General features: G+C 28.2%; 1 protein-coding gene across 1 annotated transcript in view; it reads right to left on the reverse strand.

Moving 5' to 3' along the window:
* Nucleotides 1-13,057, reverse strand: part of LOC135139131 (ATP-binding cassette sub-family D member 1) — a 52,192-nt gene extending 39,135 nt beyond the window's left edge. Inside the window, exon 1 of the mRNA XM_064069237.1 lies at nt 12,825-13,057. The gene's annotated coding sequence lies outside the window, so the exon portion shown is untranslated. The remainder of the gene's footprint in view (nt 1-12,824) is intronic.
* Between the last annotated feature and the right edge of the window lie 8,318 nt (nt 13,058-21,375).

The following is a 21,375-nucleotide window of genomic DNA, read 5'->3' on the forward strand; positions in this document are numbered from 1 at the left end:
TAGTTTTCATTTCAAATATGTAATAATGATTATAATTTTGAAAATTTTTCATTTTTTCAATTCAACGATTTTGAAATGTTTCAGTATTTCGATTTTTAAGTTTCTCGATTTTTGATTTTTGGTTTCTTCAGTTTTCCGATTTACAAATGTTCGATTTTGCAATTTTTCGTTTTTCAGTGTTTCAATTTTTCAATTTTTTCCGCTTCTTTGGTTTTTTGATTTTTCAATTTTTTAACTTTTCGAATCAAAAAAATTAAAAAGTTGCAAATTGCAAAATTAGAAAATTAAAAAAAAAACAAAAAGTATAAAATGAAAACTTCGAAAAATCTAAAAATTGGAAATCAAGAACTTTAAAAAACTGAAGAAACAAAAAACTGAAAAATCGAAAAATTAAAAATTGAGAAACTTGAAAATTAAAAAACTGCAAAGAAATGGGACAATTGAGAAATTAAAAAATTACAAAGTTGAATAAACAAAAAATTATAAAATCGAAAGAAACTTTGAAGAATAATTAAAAAAACGAAAAACTGTGATGTAAAATCGAGAAAATGAAAAATAAAAACCGAGAGAAAAATTGAGGAAATGCAACATTGAAAAACGAAAAACTGAAAAATTATACTTACAAAAACGAAAAATTATGAAATAAAAAAATTGTAAAATCGAAAGAAAGAAAAACGAAAAATTGTGCTATTAAAACATTGGTTGAAGGTAAATAAATCTAGATTTTTACATACAAAATTTGAAGATTATCTGAATAAACATCCAGACAGGCAGACGGACGGACGGAAACGGAAGACCTATTTTTTCCTACTATAGGCACCCTGAAAGGTCTAGAAAACACACTTACGCTCGAGAAGTAAAACCAACTTATAACATTCTCGGTCAAACCGGTGTTTTTCTAATTTACGTGAACACGTAACCTTGAATTATTCAACAACACTGATAAGAACCCAAATAGCAAAAACTAAGTACGAGTATTTAATGTAGGACGATGACAATGGCGTTCGGTTCAATTAATGTATGTGCCGTCATTATGGTTAACAAGTATTAGTTCTAGCGATTACCGACATTTAAATGGCAATTTAAATAAATGATCAAGCATTGACAAAGCTGATATCCGCTGAGGCGTTGTCATTAATTTCCAATTATAGATCTAAAAATATATGTGGTATAAACACGCCGTAAAGCACGTACGCGGTAATTACTGAAGTACACTTCTCAATTAGTTAATTACCCAAGGTCGGGAAAAATCGTCCCGTAACGATAAAAAACACTCAGACAACAGACAAAGTCAAACATGGCCATAATGAGCAACGTGGTCAATGACCGCGTCCCACCGAAGATCAACGAAGAGCGTTTAAAAGACGAAGTGAAAAATACAATTTATTATCAGTGTATTTAAATAATGTAACGAAAATTCTAGACTTATGTATCAATGCGATGTTGGTGTAAATTTCGCTTATCGTCTCATTTTACACAAATGCAAATTTAAGGCAAAAAAAAACCTTGTGTATAGTTTTTACGAGGCGATTATGCGATTCTTGGAGATTTGTTGATTTTGTAGACGTTTAGTACTCCTGAACTATCATTTTCTTCGAGAAAAAACAATGTCATGGGTGGATATTAAAAAATTTTGTTTTTGAAAAAGTTTACCTTTTTTTTAATCCAAAAATTACAACATTGCAGTGGACAATTATGAAAAAACGGTGATCGATATAGAAGAAATGATTGCGAAACTAACTTTTGGAGGTCGAATTTTGATTTTGAGAACTTTTATATATGATAACCTCTATATTTTGAAAAAAAAAAAAATTGGCAATACTAGTAACAATGTAAGAAACTAAATTACACCCTATAAATGGGCTTTGATACCCTATAATTTTTTGTGATTGTCTACGACTGAGAATTGAAAAATTGAAAGAAAAATTTGGGAACTCGGTTAATCTAACAATTTTGAGATATATAAAACTGAAAAATCAAAAGATTAATTACAAAATACGACCAATTGAAAAATTATTAAACTGTAAAACCGACAAATTGCATAAATATAAAATTGAAAATCTAAATTTTGTAAAAATTAAGTCGAAATTTTTAAAAATTAAAAATCGAAATCTTGAAAAATTAAAAACAAAAAATTGGAAAACCTGAACAATGAAATTCGGATATACAAAAATAAAAAACTGAACAATTGAAAAAACGACATATTTTAAAAACGAAGAATTATAAAATTAAAATTGATTGACAATTTAGAAATCGAAAAATTGTAAAAATATAAAACTGAAAAATAAAAAAAAGTAAAATTGCAAAATTGAAAAGTTGGATAACTGTCGAACCGAAAAATTATTAAACTGTACATAAATTTGAAAAATTGCAAAAATAAAAATTGAAAATCAAAAAATTGAAAAATCAGTAATTGTAAAATAAAAAATAACAAAATTTAAAAATCTAAGTTGTGAAATTATGAAACTGAAAAATCAAAATCTTGAAAAATTGAAAATTGAAAATCGAATTTTTGAAAATTGTTCTTGAAATTTTGAACAATTAGAAATAAAGAAAAATTAAAAATTGCAAAATTACAAAATTGAAAAATCGGCTGTAAGCTCCAGGATTTATTAAACAGTAAAAGCGAAAAATTGAAAAATTACCAAAATTAAAAATGAAAACTGAAACATTGAAAATCGAAGATTTCCACAACCGAAAAATTGAAATATCGCGAATTTGGAAAATCTGATCATTAAAAATTTGAAAATTGAAAAACTGATTTATTAAAAACTGGGCAATTGAGAAATCGAAAAATTGTAACAATATAAAACGAAAAATCCAAAAATCAGAATCAGACAATTAATAAAATAGAAAAATTACAAAATTGAAAAATTGCAAAATTATGAAATTGGAAATTCAAAAACTCAGACAAATGGAAATCGAAATTTTGATTAAAAATCAAAGAATTAGAAAATCGAAACAATGAAAAAATTCGAATAATTGAAAAATCAAAAACTGAAAACTCTGATACGTTAAAAATTATAATTAAACTGAAAAATCCAAAAATTGAAAACTTGAAAATGAAATTTTAAACAATTAAAAATGCTTATCAAAAAATTGAAATTTTAGAAAATTGCATAAATGAAAAATCGGATATCTTTAAAAACGAAAAATTCTAAAATAATTAAACCGAAAAATCGAAAATTAAAACTAAAATTTTGAATAATTAAAAATCAAAAAATTTCCAAATTCCAACACTGGAAAATTGAGTAACTGTGAAACCAAAAATTTAATAAACAGTAAAAATAAAAAATGAAAATCGAAAAAGTGAAAAATCGAAGATTCCACAACCGAAAAATTGAAAAATCGGAAAATCTGATGGCTGAAAATTCCAAATTTGAAAAACTGATTCATTAAAAACTGGAAAATTCAGAAATCCAAAAATTGAAACAATATATCATGTAAAACAAAAATAAAATATTTGGAAAATTACAAACATAATTTTAAAATTGAAAAATTATGAAACTGAAAATTCAAAAACTCGGACAAATGGAAATCGAAATTTTGAAATAATTCCGAGAATTGAAAAATCAGAAACTGAAAACTCTGCTACGTTAATAAACGAAAAATTTGAAAATAATAATTAAACTGTAAAATCAAAAACTTGAAAACCTAAAAATGAAATTTTGAACAATTAAAAATCAAAAAATTGCAAAATTACAACATAGAAAAATCGAGTAACTGTAAAGTCAAAAATTTAACAAACAGTAAAAATGAAAAATTGCAAAATTAATTAACTGAAAATTGAAAAATCGTAAAATAAAAAATCGAAAAATTGAAAAAATTCTAAAACAGAAAACTTGAAAATTCGAAAATTGAAAAAATGACAATACAATCTGGACGATTAAAAATTGTTAAAATATAAAACTGAAAAATCAAAAATTTGGAAAATTGAAACTGAAAATCGTATAATTAAATCGAAAAATTGCAAAATTATACATTGAAAAATGAAAATCGAAAAATTGAAGAATCGAAGGATTCCACAACCGAAAAATTGAAAAATCTGGAATTTGGAAAATCTGATGGCTGAAAATTCGAAATTTGAAAAACGGATTCATAAAAAACTGGACAATTCAGAAATCCAAATATTGAAACGAACTAAAAATCGTTTACATAATTTTAACATTGAAAAATTGAAAAATCAGACAATTGTAAAATAGAAAAATTACAAAATTGAAAAACCGAAGAATTGAAAAATTATGAAATTGAAAAATCAAAGAATCAGAAAATCTAAACAATGAAATTCGAATAATTAAAAAATCAAAATTTTAAAACTGATACCTTTATAAACGAAAAATTGTAAAATAATGAAACTAAAAAATCAAACACTTGAAAAATTAAAACTGAAATTTTGAACAATTAAAAATCAAAAAAATGCAAAATTACAAAATTGAAAAATCGAGTAACTGTAAACTCGAAAATTTAATAAACAGTAAAAACGAAAAATTGCAAAATCGAAAATTTCCAAAACCGAAAAATTGTACAATCGAGATATTGAAAAATCCGATACTTAAAAAAAAATCAAAAATTAAAAAACTTGTTCATTAAAGACTAGACAATTGAGAAATTGAAAAATTGTAAAAATATGTATAAAACCGAAAAATTGTATAACTTTCAAACTGAAAAATTGCAAAATTATAAATTGAAATACCAAAAGCCCGTAATTCTGGAAATCCAAATTTTGAAATACATATTAAAAATCAAAAATTGAATATGTAACTGAAAAAATGAAAAATTTAAAACACGAAGAATAATAAAACTGAAAATTGTGAAACTGAGTAATAGAAACCGAATAACTGAGACATCAAAAATTCTACAAATGTAAAACTGAAAAATCAAAAAGCATAAAATCGAAAAATTGAAAACTTGGATACCTTTAAAATCGAAAAATTCTAAAATAATTAAACCGAAAAATCGAAAATTAAAAACTAAAATTTTGAATAATTAAAAATCAAAAAATTGCAACACTCCAACAATGAAAAATTGAGTAACTGTAAAGCCAAAAATTTAATAAACAGTAAAAATAAAAAATGAAAATCGAAAAAGTGAAAAATCGAAGATTCCACAACCGAAAAATTGAAAAATCGGGAATTTGGAAAATCTGCTGGCTGAAAATTCCAAATTTGAAAAACTGATTCATTAAAAACTGGGAAATTCAGAAATCCAAAAATTGAAACAAAACTAAAAAATAAAAAATTTGAAAATTACAAACTGAAAATTGTATACATAATTTTAAAATTGAAAAATTATGAAATTGAAAATTCAAAAACTCGGACAAATGGAAATCGAAATTTTGAAATATTAAAAATCGAAGAATCAGAAAATCGAAACAATGAAAAAATTCGGGGAATTGAAAAATCAAAAACTGTAAACTCTGCTACTTTAATAAACGAAAAATTTTAAAATAATAATTAAACTGAAAATCAAAACATTGCAAAATTACAACATTGAAAAATCGAGTAACTGTAAAGTCAGAAATTTAATAAACAGTAAAAATGAAAAACTGCAAAATTAATTAACTGAAAATTGAAAAATCGTAAAATAAAAAATCGAAAAATTGAAAAAATTCTAAAACAGAAAACTTGAAAATTCGAAAATTGAAAAACTGATTCATAAAAAACTGGACAATTCAGAAATCCAAAAATTGAAACAATCTATGTAAAACGAAAAAACAAAAATTTGGAAAGTTACAAACTGAGAAATCCCATATGTACATAATTTTAAAATTGAAACACCGAAAAATGGAAACATTATGAAATTGAAAAATCAAAAACTCAAAAACAATTGGAAATCGAAATTTTAAAAATCAATTAGAAAATCCAAACAATGAAATTAGGATAATTGCAAAATCAAAAATTGAAAACACTGATACCTTTATAAACGAAAAATTGTAAAATAATGAAACTAAAAAATCAAAATTGCAAAATCGAAAGTTTCCAAAACCGAAATATTGTACAATTAAGATATTGAAAAATCTGATACTCGAAAAAATCAAAAATTAAAAAACTGGTTCATTAAAGACTAGACAATTGAGAAATCGAAAAATTATAAAAATATGTATAAAACTGAAAAATTGCATAAGTTTCAAGCTGAAAAATTGAAAAATCAGACAATTGTGCAATTGAAAAATTACAAAATTGAAAAATTGCAAAATTATGAAATTGAAAAATCAAAAGCTCGTAATACTGAAAATCGAAATTTTGAAATATTAAAAATGCAAAATTGAATATGTAACTGAAAAAATTATAAAATTTTAAAAACGAAGAATTATAAAACTGAAAATTGTGAAACTGAGTATTAGAAACCGAATAATTGAGACATACAAAAATTGTCAAATGTAAAACTGAAAAGAAAAATCAAAAAGCATAAAATCGAAAAATTGAAAACTCGGATATCTTTAAAAATCAAAAAATTGCAAAATTGAAAAACAAATAACTGTAAACTTCAAAATTATTAAAATGAAAAATGAAAAATTGTAAAATAATTAAAGAAAAAAATCAAAAACTTGAAAAATTAAATTTGAAATTTTTAAGAATTACTTCTATAAGTGAATAAAGAAATGTATGTAATTTAAATTAAATGTAAAGAAGCATGCTACGCGTATGTTGCAAATGAGTGTTTCTTTTACAAAATGTTGTGATGACGTCATCACCATTTTTGTAAGGACACCTGTACCGATTTGAATAGGTGCAGTGTAAAACTAATAATAGACAGACAGACGGAAACGAGAGATCTATGTTTTCGTAGTCTACAGGTCATGAAACGTCGAGAAAACATTCAAGTATAGAGTCGCCCAATGTACTCGAGGAAGTAAAAATGAAAATCTGAAAATTTCCCAGATCTTTCCACGCAGGTTTTCTTGGGATCTAATCCCACTTCCTGGATACTTCACATATTGTCATAATCGTTAAATTTGCAACTACCTAGCTGGCCTGCCCGAACTCGACAACACTTCCTGCTCGTCCTCGAAACCGCAACACCTCTTATATCATCAACGTAACCTCCTCGCACAAAAAACGAACCCTAGCACCTGCAGCGTCCCACTTTCGTAATTTTTAATGAATGACATAACACGAAAGTGGATCTCTACGCCAAAATTCACCCACTTTTAAGACTCACTTTCGGTTTCGTACGAATAGTAAAAAATGACCAACTTTCCTTCTTTCTTCTGCAGCGACCTTGAAATAGCCATAGACACATAAAAAAGCGGTTTAGACTGACCCGGCCATTACGGATACGATTACGTGAAAGTTTGATACAAAATCTAGGCCTTGAAACGCAACGTTATATAATTCAACACCGAGATTTATCCCAATTGGGCAAGCACGCTGCAATTTTTTCCTACTTCTTTCTAGATCCAGCCGTTCGTTTCTCTTTTTTCTTGCAAAATTCGTGGGCTGATCTCGTTATGTAACGACTTAATTGCGAAATCGCCAGAATTCGGGAGTTATGTAAGCGAAAATTACGGAAAATGGGAACATTGTGCTAATGATGAGCGAGTTTTAATAACTTTTTCGGATAAACAATAACAATGAGGCACGTTTTGGCCTTGGACGGTATCGATATGTCGTGGTCCGGGTTAGAATACAAAGTTAAAGGGTCGAGATATCACGCAATGGAGTGCAAATAACAATGAGTCGAGATTTTTGTTTGATTAGAGAGAATTTCGGAAAGTTTATTGGAACAGAGTGAGCAGCCTTGACGGGTCGAAAATTTATTATTCGATACAGGGTCGCCCAATATTGCTATTGCTACACCGCGGGTGGTGGCGAGGCATCCTTGAACCATGATTTATCCACAGGCAACACGACATCTATTAATTAATTGATCGCATTTTCGCTTCACGAGTTCATTAAGCCCTCGGTCCACGCCTCGGGCCAATCTTTCGGGTTATTTTTAAACCGAGAGGTTGTCGATCGACTATCAGGCAGACATTTGAAGAGTACAAATATGGAAAAAGGCAAACACCACTACAACAAGTAAAAGAGATAAACCAATATTGAGAGAGATCTAGTCGCTTGTGAAACCTATCTTTTTAGTTTTATTGCTACGAAAAACAAGATCACTTACACGAAAGTAGGTGGCCGCTTTAACCAGCAGTCAGAACGCATACATCACATAAGGTACCTATTTTCATCGAACGATCGCGAATATCGTTAACACAGATCATTATTTTTTTATGGGCAAAAATACAAGTCCCAGAATGCAGCCTTGCAATACCCCTAGGTCCAAGTAACTCCGTCAGACCATTTGTATTTTTATTAAACTTTGTCGTCGAAGATAATAATTGTCATTAGCGACTGACCTCGTGACGTCTTGTTTATTACTTATTAGAACGTTTGTCATTACAATTCATTTTAAATGAGTCGAGTTTTCATAATGTTTTTTTTTCATTTCGTTTACGCTTAAGGAGTTCCAACTTCCACGATATTTGCATACATAATTAAGCGTTTGAGAAATTCGGCAGTTCGGAAGTTCATTTAAATAAATTCAAAGTTTTAATTTTAATTAGAGTGCAAAGTGGGCGTTGATGTTTGCCGCCTTGTTGAAATAGGTAACGTAATCAAACTATCAAACCGACCGGTCATCAAAAAATTGGTCGAAGTTTATTTCACCCCTGAAGTGCAGTTTCCTCCATTTTTCGATTTAAAATTTCTCGAGTTTTCGATTCTTTAATTTTTCGTTTCTTCTGATTTTATAATTATTCTTTGTTTCAATATGGGATATTTCTACTTTGTTTCAATGTGCAATTTTTTGAGTTTGTAAGCTGAAATTTTTCATTTTCTAATTTTGCAATTTTTCGATTTGAGTTCCTGGAGTTTTCAGTTTTTAGTTTTTTCTATTATTCAATTTTTCAATGTTTCGATTTTATAATTCTTTGTTTTTTAAAATTTAATTTTTTCAGTTTTTCATTTCTTTAATTTTTCATTTGTTTAATTTTTAATTTCTTCAAACTTTCGATTCGCTATTTTCCGGTTTTTATTTCTTCATTTTTACAAATGATCGTTTTTCAGTGTTCCGATTTTATAATTTTTTGTTTTTTCAATTTCACTCTCATTTTTAAAATTTTTCATTTTTTTTTTTTCAATGTTCTGATTTTATAATTTTTCTTTGTTTCAGTGTGGAATTTCCACATTTGGATAATTCAATTTTTCAATTTGCAATTTTTCGAGTTTCTAGTTTAAATTTTTCAGTTTTTCAATGTTTCGATTTTATAAGCCTTTGTTGTTTCAATTTTAATTTTTTCAGTTTTTCGTTTCCTGAATTTTTCTACTTGTGATTTTTCAATTTTTTATTGGTTTGTTCAATTTTTAGATTTCGCAATTTTTGGAATTAAAATTTCTCGAGTATTCGATTTTTCTATTGTTCGATTCTTTAATTTCTCATTTCCTCAAATTTTTTATTTGCAATTGTACGTTTTGGATTTTTATTTTCTTTATTTTTATATTTTTTTTTATTTTTCGAAGTTCTGATTTTATAATTTTTTGTTTTTTCAATTATTTATTTCTCCAATTTTCCATTTTTTTTCTTCCATTTCACTTTGATTTTTAATTTTTCAGTTTTTCATTTTTCCAACTTTTGGATGTTTCACTTTAGATTTTGTAATTGTTTGCTTTTTCAATGTTCTGATTTTGTAATTTTTCTTTGTTTCAGTGTGGGATATTCCCACATTTGGATAATTCAATTTTTCAATTTGTAATTTTTCGTGTTTCGATTTTATAATTCTTTGTATTTTTCAATTTTAATTTTTTCAGTTGTTCGTTTCCTCAATTTTTCGATTTGCAATTTTTCGAATTAAAATATCTCGAGTTTTCAATTTTTAATTTTTCTATTTTTCGATTCTTTAATTTTTCACTTCTTCAAATTTTTTTATTTGCAATTTTCCATATTTTTTTTTTGTTTCTTCAATTTTACGATATGCAATTCTGCGAATTCTCATTTTTAAATTTTCTAGTTTTGGATTTTCCAACTTTCAGATGTTTCAATTTCTTGATTTTGCAATTTTTCGATTTATCAACAATTTCTTTTCTTCCATTTTTCGTTTCGGTTATTTATTTTTTCAATTTTTCCATGTTCTGATTTTATAATTTTTGATTTTTCAATTTACAATTTTTCATTTTTTGAATTTTAGAAATTTCAAATAATTTATACATATATGTATAAATTATACAATTTTAGAATTTTTCCATTTTTCATTTATTCGATTCTTCAATTTTTCGATTTTTCATTTTTTAATTTCTCGATGTTTCATTTTTCAATTTTTCGATCTTGCAATGTTACAGCAACAATTTTAACGATTCTATAATTTTTCGATTTTAGTTTATCGGTTATTCAATTTTTCGATTCGATTCGATTCGTTTTGTTCTTTTCAATTTTTCGTTTTTACTGTTTCGATGCTTCAAGTTTTCGTTTCTTCAGTTCTTTGATTTGAAATTTTTCAATTCTCCGCATTTTCGATTTGTCAATTTTTCTTTTCAGACTTTCGGTTTTTTAATTTTTCGATTTTTCAATTGTTTGAATCAAAAATCAAAAAATTGCAGAATTGCAAAACTGAAAAATCAAAAACTGAAAACTTTGTAAAATCTAAAAATTGGAAATCAAGAACTTGAAAAATTGAAGAAACGGAAAATTCAAAAATTGAAATCGAAAAAACGAAATATGTATTGTAAAATTGAAATGTTGAAAATTAAGGAAATCAAAAAATCGGATGGGTAACTGGAGACTCAAAAGTTGCAAAATTGAAAAATTTTGGAAAATCGAAGAATTGTAAAATCAAAGATTGAAAATTTGAAAAACAAGAAAAAATAATGGAAATGTGAAAACGAAAAATGGTTATATAAAATCGAAATGATGGCAATTAAAAAAACGGGAAAAGGAAAATAAAAATCAACGACTTGAAAATTTGTAATATCGAAAAATTATAAAATTGAAAAATTGCAAATCAAGAAATTGAAGAAACGATAACTGAAAAATTCGTAAGCCAAGAAATTAAAAAATTTTTAAAATTAAAGTTGAAAAAATTGTGATATCAAAAAATTGATAGAACTTAAATATGTAAATCCAAAGTTTTCGAAAAATTCGAAATGAATTGAAAAAATGAAATTATGCATTTTTCAATTTTTTCCGATTTTTTGGTTTTTCAATTTTTCAACTTTTCGAATCAAAAAAATTGAATAATTGCAAAATCAAAAACGAAAAAGGTTAAAATCAAACTTTGAAAGACTTAAAAATTGGAAATCAATTAATGAAAAATTGAAAAAATGAAAAATTGAAAAAATGTATTAAAAATTAAGAACTGAAAAACTTAAAAACCGAAAAAACGAAATATGTAAAATGCATATACATATGTATGTAAAAGCAAGATACTGAAAATTAAAGAAATCGGAAAATCGGTTGACTGGAGATCCTAAAATTGTAAAACTGAAATATTTTAAAATTGGAAAATCAGCAATTGAAAAACTGACGTTTGAAAATTTGAAAAATTGGGTAAATGAATAATTATAAAATCGAAAAAAACATTAAAAGAAAAGGAAAAGGAAAAATGAAAAAAAATCGGGAAAACGAAAAATAAAAATCAATAGCTTGAAAAACTGAGGAAACGAAAAATCGAAACATTTAAAATTGAGAAACTGAAAATCGAAAAATGAAAAATTGCAAATCGAAAAACTGGTATCTAAAAATTATAAAATTGAAGAAAAAGCAAAAACGAAAAAGTGATATCAAAAAATTTTGCAAAAAATAAATTGACTAATTTATTTTTGAGTGACCCTATATAAGTAATTCTAAAAACCATAAGTGCATTGATAAACCAGAACTATCGAGTCACAATATTACATTTCGGAGAGGATTTATTAGTCAAAAATTTGGTGATGACATCATTATTACGGAATTTTGTTTTTTTTTTCCAAAAATCTAGATGTCTAGGGTGAAAACTCAACATGGATTGATAAATAACAAGTACAAGCGTTTCTTATTTTACAAAATCAAAAAAAAAATTTTAATTTTGGAGATGATATCATCCCAATGGTGGTGGGTATGATTAGCCAAATTTTAATAATATACATACAAAATTTGACAACAATCGGTCCAGTAGTTTCGGAGATTATGTGTATGTTTTGATACTAAAATACCAAAATATCATGTTTTTCAACCTTACTATCTTAAAAACATTGCTTTGCTAATCAATCTGCTAATCAAACTGTCAAACTTCCGCCACGTGGCGCGTCATAAAGTATAGTAGATGTGAATTTTAAGATAAGCGGCAAAACCGAAAAACAAATAATTTCCAACGCTAACTCGATATGCAATATGTCAGAATGGAATAAAACCAATAAAATAACCAAAGTAAAAATCAAAGAATTAGGTTTTTAATTTACACGTTGCTATTTCTACACAAAGTTGTTTTTCCTCACATTATTACAATAATTAAATGATAAAAATGCCACAAAAATCCGCCGAAGGTTAACAAGAATCCACCACGTCGAACCCAAAATCTTCCATCAAAAAACACGAAATCCACTTTTTCGAACTTCCCGCAAAAGTCGCAACCTAACCCCAAACCGACCCTTGTTTACCACCCGTCCATCAGCTCAACAAAACAAAACACGACCTCCACACAAACCAATTACTCACCAACCACAACCGAGTTTATCGATCTCCCATTTCCAATAAATATTTGTATATATTTCCCGACAACAAAATCCCGAAATAGCCTCACAACCACCCACGTTGCGTTTCTAGGTTAGGTCCCGCTCACCCCAACAAAGCCCGCTACAACCTACCAGAATTCGTGCAATCACCCTGTGTATCTCCAAATCGCCCCGGAAACGTGAGTCACAGCCGACTGGATCTGCGTTTTGTTCAACCGAGCACAGCACACCGCGACCAGAAATCAACTGTCGATGTTACAGCACGAGTGTTGTTATTAATTGTTGTTACGATAACGACGTCAGATGTCCATCACGACCTTTCGACAGCGACCGCCACCACTTGACTGAACGGCGAAAGTGACAGATAACTTAAAAAATCATCTGACAGATGGTGGGGGTGGGTGACGTCACGGAGAGAAAGCAGTGGCGGCGCAGGGATTTTTATCGGTAGGTGCAAGGAACGGGACTTGCTGTACGAACTTTTACTTTCCGCAGACATTTTTGTGGGAGGACTTTCTCTTGTGGGGGCAGTGGCGGCGGGTTAATTGGTTGTTTGTCGCAATTAAGGAACAATGGTGTTTTGAATTATGGATTATGGCAAACCGGCGACGGAAATAATCAAAGGCTGATTCATTATTGGAGTGATAATGTGTTGATTTGATGAAGTGCGAAAACGTGCGGAGGCAAGATTAGAGGAGATAAAAGTGATGACTTTTGACACTGATGTTACGACATTTTATCACAAAAAATGCGGTAGCAATTTTATAATTGGTACTTTAATGCGTTTTCTAATAAATGAAATAAATGCATTTACAACAACCACAAACCAGTATGTTACATAAAATCTAATTATTTCTTCTTTTGTATATTAAAAAACAACGAAATTCGTAATTCACTATTAGGATTAGGTAACGAATATCGAGAATTTTTAACCATAAGGTACGTGTGAAAGGTATGTATGTGACGCCCATGGAATGGGTTATCTTTCACTTTCCTTTATCTTCGGATTACAATTGTAAGTATGAGAACTACTTATCGTATGATTATAGTAATGTCAGGTCAAAGTTTAAAGAAAGCACTGCTATCGGAAATATGCTATTGTTATTGCTTCAAGTGATTTAACAATCACGACATAATTTCCAAAGATCAGTGTAATTCTCCTCATATTTTTTATTAACGTGATTTTTATACTCCTATCTGTCTATTTTTAACTAATATTTAAGTTCACTAAAACCCAGACGGTTTCGCAATTCTTGTTATTGTTATCGGAATGACACAACTATTTTCTGTCATAAATAATTCAAGATTTTGTTTTGAAATGTATCTGTTTTTCTTTCGAGATTTGGAAAATAGCAAAAAAAAAACAAAGGGAAGTAAAGGTTGGTACAATTTATTTCGAAATAAAAATCCGCTTCCTGTCGAATTCAGTTAAACAAAAAATCCGTGACTTATTGGTTTAATTATATTATAACTTTAAATTTCAAAAAATTTAAAATTTCACAAAATTGAATTGAAGATGTCAAAAAATTTAATAAAAAATCATAAAAACGAGAAATCGAAGGACTGAAAACAGAAATATCGAAGAACTGAAAAATTGAAAAATTATTATGCAAATTTCGACCCCTTTTTTGAGAATTTTTAGACGACTTTTTCGAAAATGAAATTTTACACTATGAATATGCAAATTTTTTCGTTTCGACGATTTTGGAAATTTAACGAAACGTATTTTCTTGTAGATCTCGATTTAAAAAATCAGGAAATCGAATAATCTGTAAGTTGAAATATTAAAAAATTGAAAGCTCCCAAAACTGAAACTTCGAAAAACTGAAATTGAAAAACCTAAAATCTAAAACCGAGAATTTGAAAGATCGAAAGAAGAGAAATGGATTAACAAAAAACTGAAAAATTTAAAATTTAAAAATTCGAAAAATTGAAAAATGGAAATATCAAAGAACTGAAAAATCGAGAAACAGAAATATTTTAGATTTTAAAAATTGAAAAATTAAAATAAGAAAAAACGGGAAATCAAAAAATCGAGAAACTGAAAAATTTAAAAATTTTAACAGTCCTGAATTAAAAAAAAAATGAAAAATTAGAAAATTGAAAAACTGAAAAATCGAGAAACGATGAAAAGTCGAAAAATTGGAAAATTAAAAAACGGACATATTAAAAAGAGAAGTCAAAAAAACTGAAGATCGAGAAATCGAAACGCCAAAAACCGAAAAATCTAAAATTTAAAATTCGAGTAATTAAAGAATAGAAATATCGAAGAACTGAAAAATGGAGAAATGGAAAAATCTAAAATTTTAAAACTTGAAAAATTAAAAGATAGATTGAAGAATTGAAAAAAGTAAAAATTCGAGAAAACGAAAAATTGAAAAATCGTAGAAAAATTAAAAAACTAATGTTGAAAAATTAAACCGAAAAACTGAAAAATCGGTAAATCAAAAAATCGAAAAATAGGAAATTGAAAAACTGACAGTCGAGAAACATTTAAAAGTCGAAAAATTGAAAAATATAAAAATCAACATATTAAAAAACTAAAAAAATATAAATAAGAGTCCAAAAATCTAAAATCTAAAACCGAGAAGTCGAAAAATAAAAATAGGAAAGAAGTAAAAAATAGTGAAATAGAAAAATCTAAGATTTTAAAAATTGAAAAATTAAAATAAGGAAAATTGAAAAACTGAAAAAGTAAAAACCTAGAAAACGAAAAATTGAAAAATCAAAGAAAAATTACAAACTTAAACATTAAATTGTTGAAAAATTGAATCGAAAAACTGAAAATTCGGGATATCACCAAATTGAAAAATTGCAAAATTTTAATTTTAAAAATTAAAAAGTCCATAATTCAAAAAAACAAAAAATTGAAAAGTTAGAAAATGGAAAAACTGAAAAATCGAGAAACTATTAAAAATCCAAAAATTGAAAATTTAAAAATCGAAATATGTATTAAGAAATAAAAAAATCTAAATCTATGAGTCCAAAAATCTAAAATCTAAAACCAAGAAGTCGAAAAATCGAAAGATCGAGAAATCGAAACACCAAAAAACTGAAAAATATAAAATTTAAAGATCTGAGAAATTGAAAAATAGAAATATGGAAGAATTGAAAAATAGAGAATTAGGAAAATCTAGAATTTTAAAAATTGAAAAATTAAATTAAGAAAAATTGAAGAATTGAAAACATAAAAAACCTAGAAACGAAAAATTAGAAAATCGAAGAAAAATTAAAAAACTGAAACATTAAAACATTGAAAACTCCGCAATTTAAAAAAAAACAAAAAATTGCAAAATTAGAAAACTGAAAAACTGAATATATAATCGACTAAATTTTCAAAAATCGAAAAATTAAAAAACTAAAAAATCTAAATTCATCAGACGAAAAATCGAAGGATCGAGAAAACGAAAGTCAAAAAACTGAAAATTCTACAATTTCGAAGTATCGAAGAATTACAAAATCGGGAAATAGAAATGCAGAATGGAAAAAGTAAATAATTGAGTAATCGAAAAATTGAAGAATCAAAGTATTGAAAACACTAAAATATCATAAATTGAAAAATCGAAGAAAAGTTGAAATATCAAAAAATTGAACAATCTCTAAACTGAAACATCCGAAAATTGAAAAATCGAGGTATCCAAAATTTAAAAAAATTCGAAAAATTACTAAATTAAATAATCAAAATCTTGAAAAATCTAAAATTAAAAAATAGAAAAATTCAAAAATCGGGAATTTGAAAAGTCAAAATAATAAAAAAATCGAGTAATCGAGAAATTGAAGAATCGTAAAGCTGAAACATCGTAAAATTGTGAAATCAAAAAATAAAAAAATCGAAATATTGAAAAACTAAAAAAATCTAAATCTATGAGTTCAAAAATCTAAAATCTAAACCCGAGAAATCGAAAAATCTAAAGATCGAGAAATCGAAAAATTGAAAAATTGAAGAAAAATTAAAAAACTGAATCATTAAAATGTTGAAAAATTGAATCGAAAACCTGAAAAATTGGGAAATCAAAAAAACGAAAAATTAAAATTACAGAGTCCGGAATTTAAAAAAAAAAACAAAAAATGAAAATTTGAAAAATCGAAATATTACAAAACTAAAAAAATCTAAAATCTAAAACCGAGAAGTCGAACGATGGAGAAATTTGGATACACCAAAAAACTAAAAAATCTAAAATTTAAAAATTCTAAAAATTGTAACAGAAATATCGAAGAACTGAAAAATAGAGAAATAGAAGAGTCTAGAATTTTAAAAATTGAATAAAAATCGGACAACTGAAAAACGTTTAAATTTGAAATTTAAAAAACAAAAAAATTTAAGTCAGAAAACTGAAAATTCTACAATTTCGAAATATCGCGAAACAGAAATGCAAAATCGAAAAAGTAAAAATAGAGAAATCGAATAATTGAGAAGTCGAAAAATTGAAGAATCCAAGTATTAAAAATCCCAAAACTGAAATATCAATAAATTGAAAAATCGAAGAAAAGTTGAAAAACTGAAAAATTGCAAAATCGAGATATCGAAAATTTTAAAAATGGAAACGTTGAAAAGTCAAAAACCTGATAAAACCAAAATTTAAAAAATTAGAACAATCTGAAAATTCAAGAATCTAAATCTTGAAAAATCCTAAATTTAAAAAATAGGAAAATTGAAAAATCGGGAAATTGAAGAAACGAAAAATCGAGAAATCGAGAATTCAAAAAGTCAAAATAACCAAAAAATCGATTAATCAAGAAATTGAAGAATCGTAAGACTGAAATATCGTAAAATTTGAAGTAGCGAAATATTGAAGAATCGAAAAAATTGAAAAATCCCAACCATGAAATACCAAAAAATTGAATTACTTGAACAGATATTAGTATAGAAAAAATGTTGCGCTTGTCCTTGAAAAGAACAGGTACGGAACTCAGGTAAGTCTGTAGGTACCAGTGGGGACTGTGTAAATACAATTACACTTACCGTTAGTTTTGTTAATCTTTTACCGGTTGAAATTTCGACGAAAAGAGTTTAAGGTAAAGAGCAGTTAGTGAATATTTGACTTTCTCTTTTCAGAAGAAACCCTCATAAATCGACTAGGATTATAGTAATGAGCAGTTTATTACGGACCTCCAATAAATGCTTTTGTAAACATTATTTAATTCCTGGTCACTACTATGTTAGTGAAATTAGATTCTTATTAGAAAACAATAAATACATAGGTAGCAATTTTAAGCCGGATTAAGCCAGATCATTTATTTTTATTATGATAAAACACTTGAGATTAAAAAAAATAGATACTGTAGTTTAACATAAAGCAAAAACTGATGCTGTCCAACATTGACATCTGTCCAACAAATTCACCAATTATAATATACGAAGATGGAAAATCTACATTCATGTATTCTACGAACCTTGAATAGCCTGAAAAACATAAAATCAGTCTCATATTAAAGAAAACTCACCCACAAAGCACCCAACTGCATCTTGTTTGTAAAGACATGTTTATACAGATCGCGTACTTTCTACACATAAAACCATTAAATACCGTAGAAAATCAAACTAGGTATATAATTCCACGATTCGCACATTTCTAAACAAACCCACGTCCGCCGACCCATATTCCCTTGCCCGTAACTTTCAAGGTCATGATTTTTACTGACCACTGCTCTCCACGCTTTCCTCCACGCCGTTCCACTTACCCTCCACAATAAAAATCGCGCTGTAATTATTGCAAAACTACTCGCATCGCACTCTCCATGGAAACAGCCGACTACCTCAATTTTTGTTTTTGGATCACGGCTAACCTTGACCACCTGACGTAAACACCACTGTCCCAGCATACCGATCAGCACGAATCAAGCAAGCGGCGAAAAATGAACAATCAAAGATCGCCGGTGGCTTCGGCAAACAAAGGCCGAAACGAAGAGCTCGCGTAAGAAAAAAACGAAAGTTGAGGTCGCTGCAACTCGAGGAAAGTGCGAAGAAAGCTGGAAATTGATGATGAACGGACTGGTCGAAGAAGGCTTTGGTTTTTTTTTGGACGTTGTAGGATTAGTGGTGTAGTGCCATGACCTACTTGATGCATGTTAATGTTGGTCAAGTTTCAGGGCCGGCTTTAGTTTCGGCGAACTGAGGTGGTTTGGATTTGGGGTTTCGGGGTAGCCTTCGGGTTGGGCTTTGGGTGGTGTGGGAAGTGTTGTGGTTTCGTAATGGGTGCACTTTCGATTTCCTTTCTATGTAGATTGGTATCTTTCTCCGGTATTGTCAACAATGTGGTGTTAATTGAGTGGCTAGGAAGCAGTGGCGTACGTCTAGAGTTCGTTGCGTTTTGATTCTCAGGTGTCGTTCACCTCTGATGGTTCTTTGTTTTCGGGTGTTTGAATTAAGAAATGAAAAGACACCTTTAGATGTGTCTAGAAACGTGACATGGCGTAGAAAGTAAAAATAAACGCGCGAAAATCTCAATAATAATGTATGTAGTTCCATTTTATTTTAGCTTATTTTTTGGCGCGACATTTGAATCCGTGCGCATTTGTGGCGGGAAATTCAAATCCTCAAAATATATTTAGAGTTTTAAATCAAGTAACTACAATGATTACTTGGTTCTGGTCCAAAAATTATGATTTGTAAAAGAAAAACTCATTTGAAACATACGCTTAGCACGCTTCTATTTTAACATTGGTTATATATATCTTTATTTTAAGTTATACAAATAATTTTAGCAATCTCATCGTGATGTATGATGACGTCACTGTTACGTGAGCTACTTGAGCAAAGTTCACGTGTTTCGGTCCTTTGTGTTGAGTTTTGATTTCTGTCGGGTGGCAGCAACATCGAAGCTCCGTTTTAACTTAAAAGTAGCACATGCCCGCGAATTGCTAATTTATTGTTAATAAATATTAGTAAAAATGTTTTGCGTTGATGCTATGAACACGAAGGAAAGTGGATATTTTTCCAAAAATGCCCGAAAACGAAGTAAGTACGATTTGAGTTTTAATTTATCTAGGCCCGTGATTCGTGTATCGACAAATATAAATTATCATGATATAATAAACAATATTTAAATATAATTAACGTTATTTATACCGTTTAAATATATGATAAGCATTAATATGTCATAATTAAACGGAAAAACGTTCTCCTACAAACATGTAGTTATTAAAAACAATTCAAAATGTTTAAATTTTGTTAAATTAACCCCAAAAATGTGCAATTTTCCTGCCAAAATATGAAAAATATTTTTGCAATCTCATCGTTACGTACGATGACGTCATTGTCACGTGAGCTACCTGAACAAAGGTGGCGTTTTTCTGTCCTTTGTGTTTAGTTTTCATTTCGATCTGATAGCGACAACTTCGGCGTGTCGTTTTGGGGTGAAATTAACGCGTTTTCGCAAATTTCTAATTTATTGTTAATAAATATTAACGAAAATCTTTTGCATTATGCTGTTAACACAATGGAAAATGGATATTTTTCCAAAAATGCGCGAAAACGGCGTACGTACGAATTATGTTATAATTTATCGAGGTCCGTTATTCGTATATTCGACAAATATAAAAAAAATATAAATTATCATGACACAGTAAATAATATTTAAACATAATTAACATTGTTTATTAAACATTGTTAAATTAATTCCGAAAATGTACAATTTCCTGGTTAAAATATCAAAAATAATTTTTGCAATCTCATCGTGACGTGCGATGACGTGAGCGTCATGTGAGCTACCTGAGCAAAGATCGCGTTTGTCGGTCCTTTGTGTTCAGTTTTGATTTCGATCTGATGGCGACAACTTCGGCGTGTCGTTTTGGGGTAAAAGTAACGCGTTTTCGCGAATTTCTAATTTATTGCGTTCGTGCTGTGAACACGAAGGACTTTTTTCAAAAATGCCCGAGTTTGCTTTTGATTTATGTTAAAAATATGCATCGAATCAGGCATTCAGCATTGATAAAGTACGGTTTCGAAGTTTATAAAGTACGGCGTTCATAATTTATAAAATGCGGTGTCCTTCATCCACGCTAGCAAACCCTAATCCTCTCTTTTCATGGCAAGATCTGCTCTAGACCTTCCCGTGGTTCTTGCTGAGCATCGACGAACCAGGCCAAAAAATTCAAATATGTATTTAAAGCCAGCAAAGTTGCACAAAATTCGTGAAATTCGCTCGTTGGTGGCCAACGTGGAGCAAGGGGGTCTTTTGTAACTGAAACATTTATACTGTTTAAATATGACAAGTATAAATATGTCATAATTAAACCGACAAGCGTTTTTCTACAAACATGAAGTTATTAAAAACAATTCAGTTTGTTTAAACATTGTTAAATTAATTGATCACTTCGTAATTTTACTCATCAATTCATCATACTTTACACATTTAAGATAAGATTTATTCAGCGAAATTTTGAGTTGACGTCATCAATTTTTTGGAGGGGATAAGTAAATAAACTTTGATTAAAAATTTACCATGCTTATCACAACTTTAGAACATCTGCAACATTTCAAAGCATTCGGTTTTGGAGATTTAAAAAAAAAAAACAGAAAAAGATGATAGAAAAGCAAACAAAGTGAAAAAAAAATCACAAAAAATGCGAAAAGCCACTGAAAAAGGCGGTCAAAAAAACAAAAAAAATCAAAAAAGGTTTTACAAAAAGTGAGCAAGCTAATTTTATCCGGTCTAGCTCGAGTTCAAATAATCAAGATATA

Source organism: Zophobas morio, unplaced genomic scaffold, assembly GCF_036711695.1.
Source record: "Zophobas morio isolate AGI-343-1 ecotype UQ-CSIRO unplaced genomic scaffold, CSIRO_AGI_Zmor_V1 ptg000030l, whole genome shotgun sequence".
NCBI classification, from domain to species: Eukaryota; Metazoa; Arthropoda; class Insecta; order Coleoptera; family Tenebrionidae; genus Zophobas; species Zophobas morio.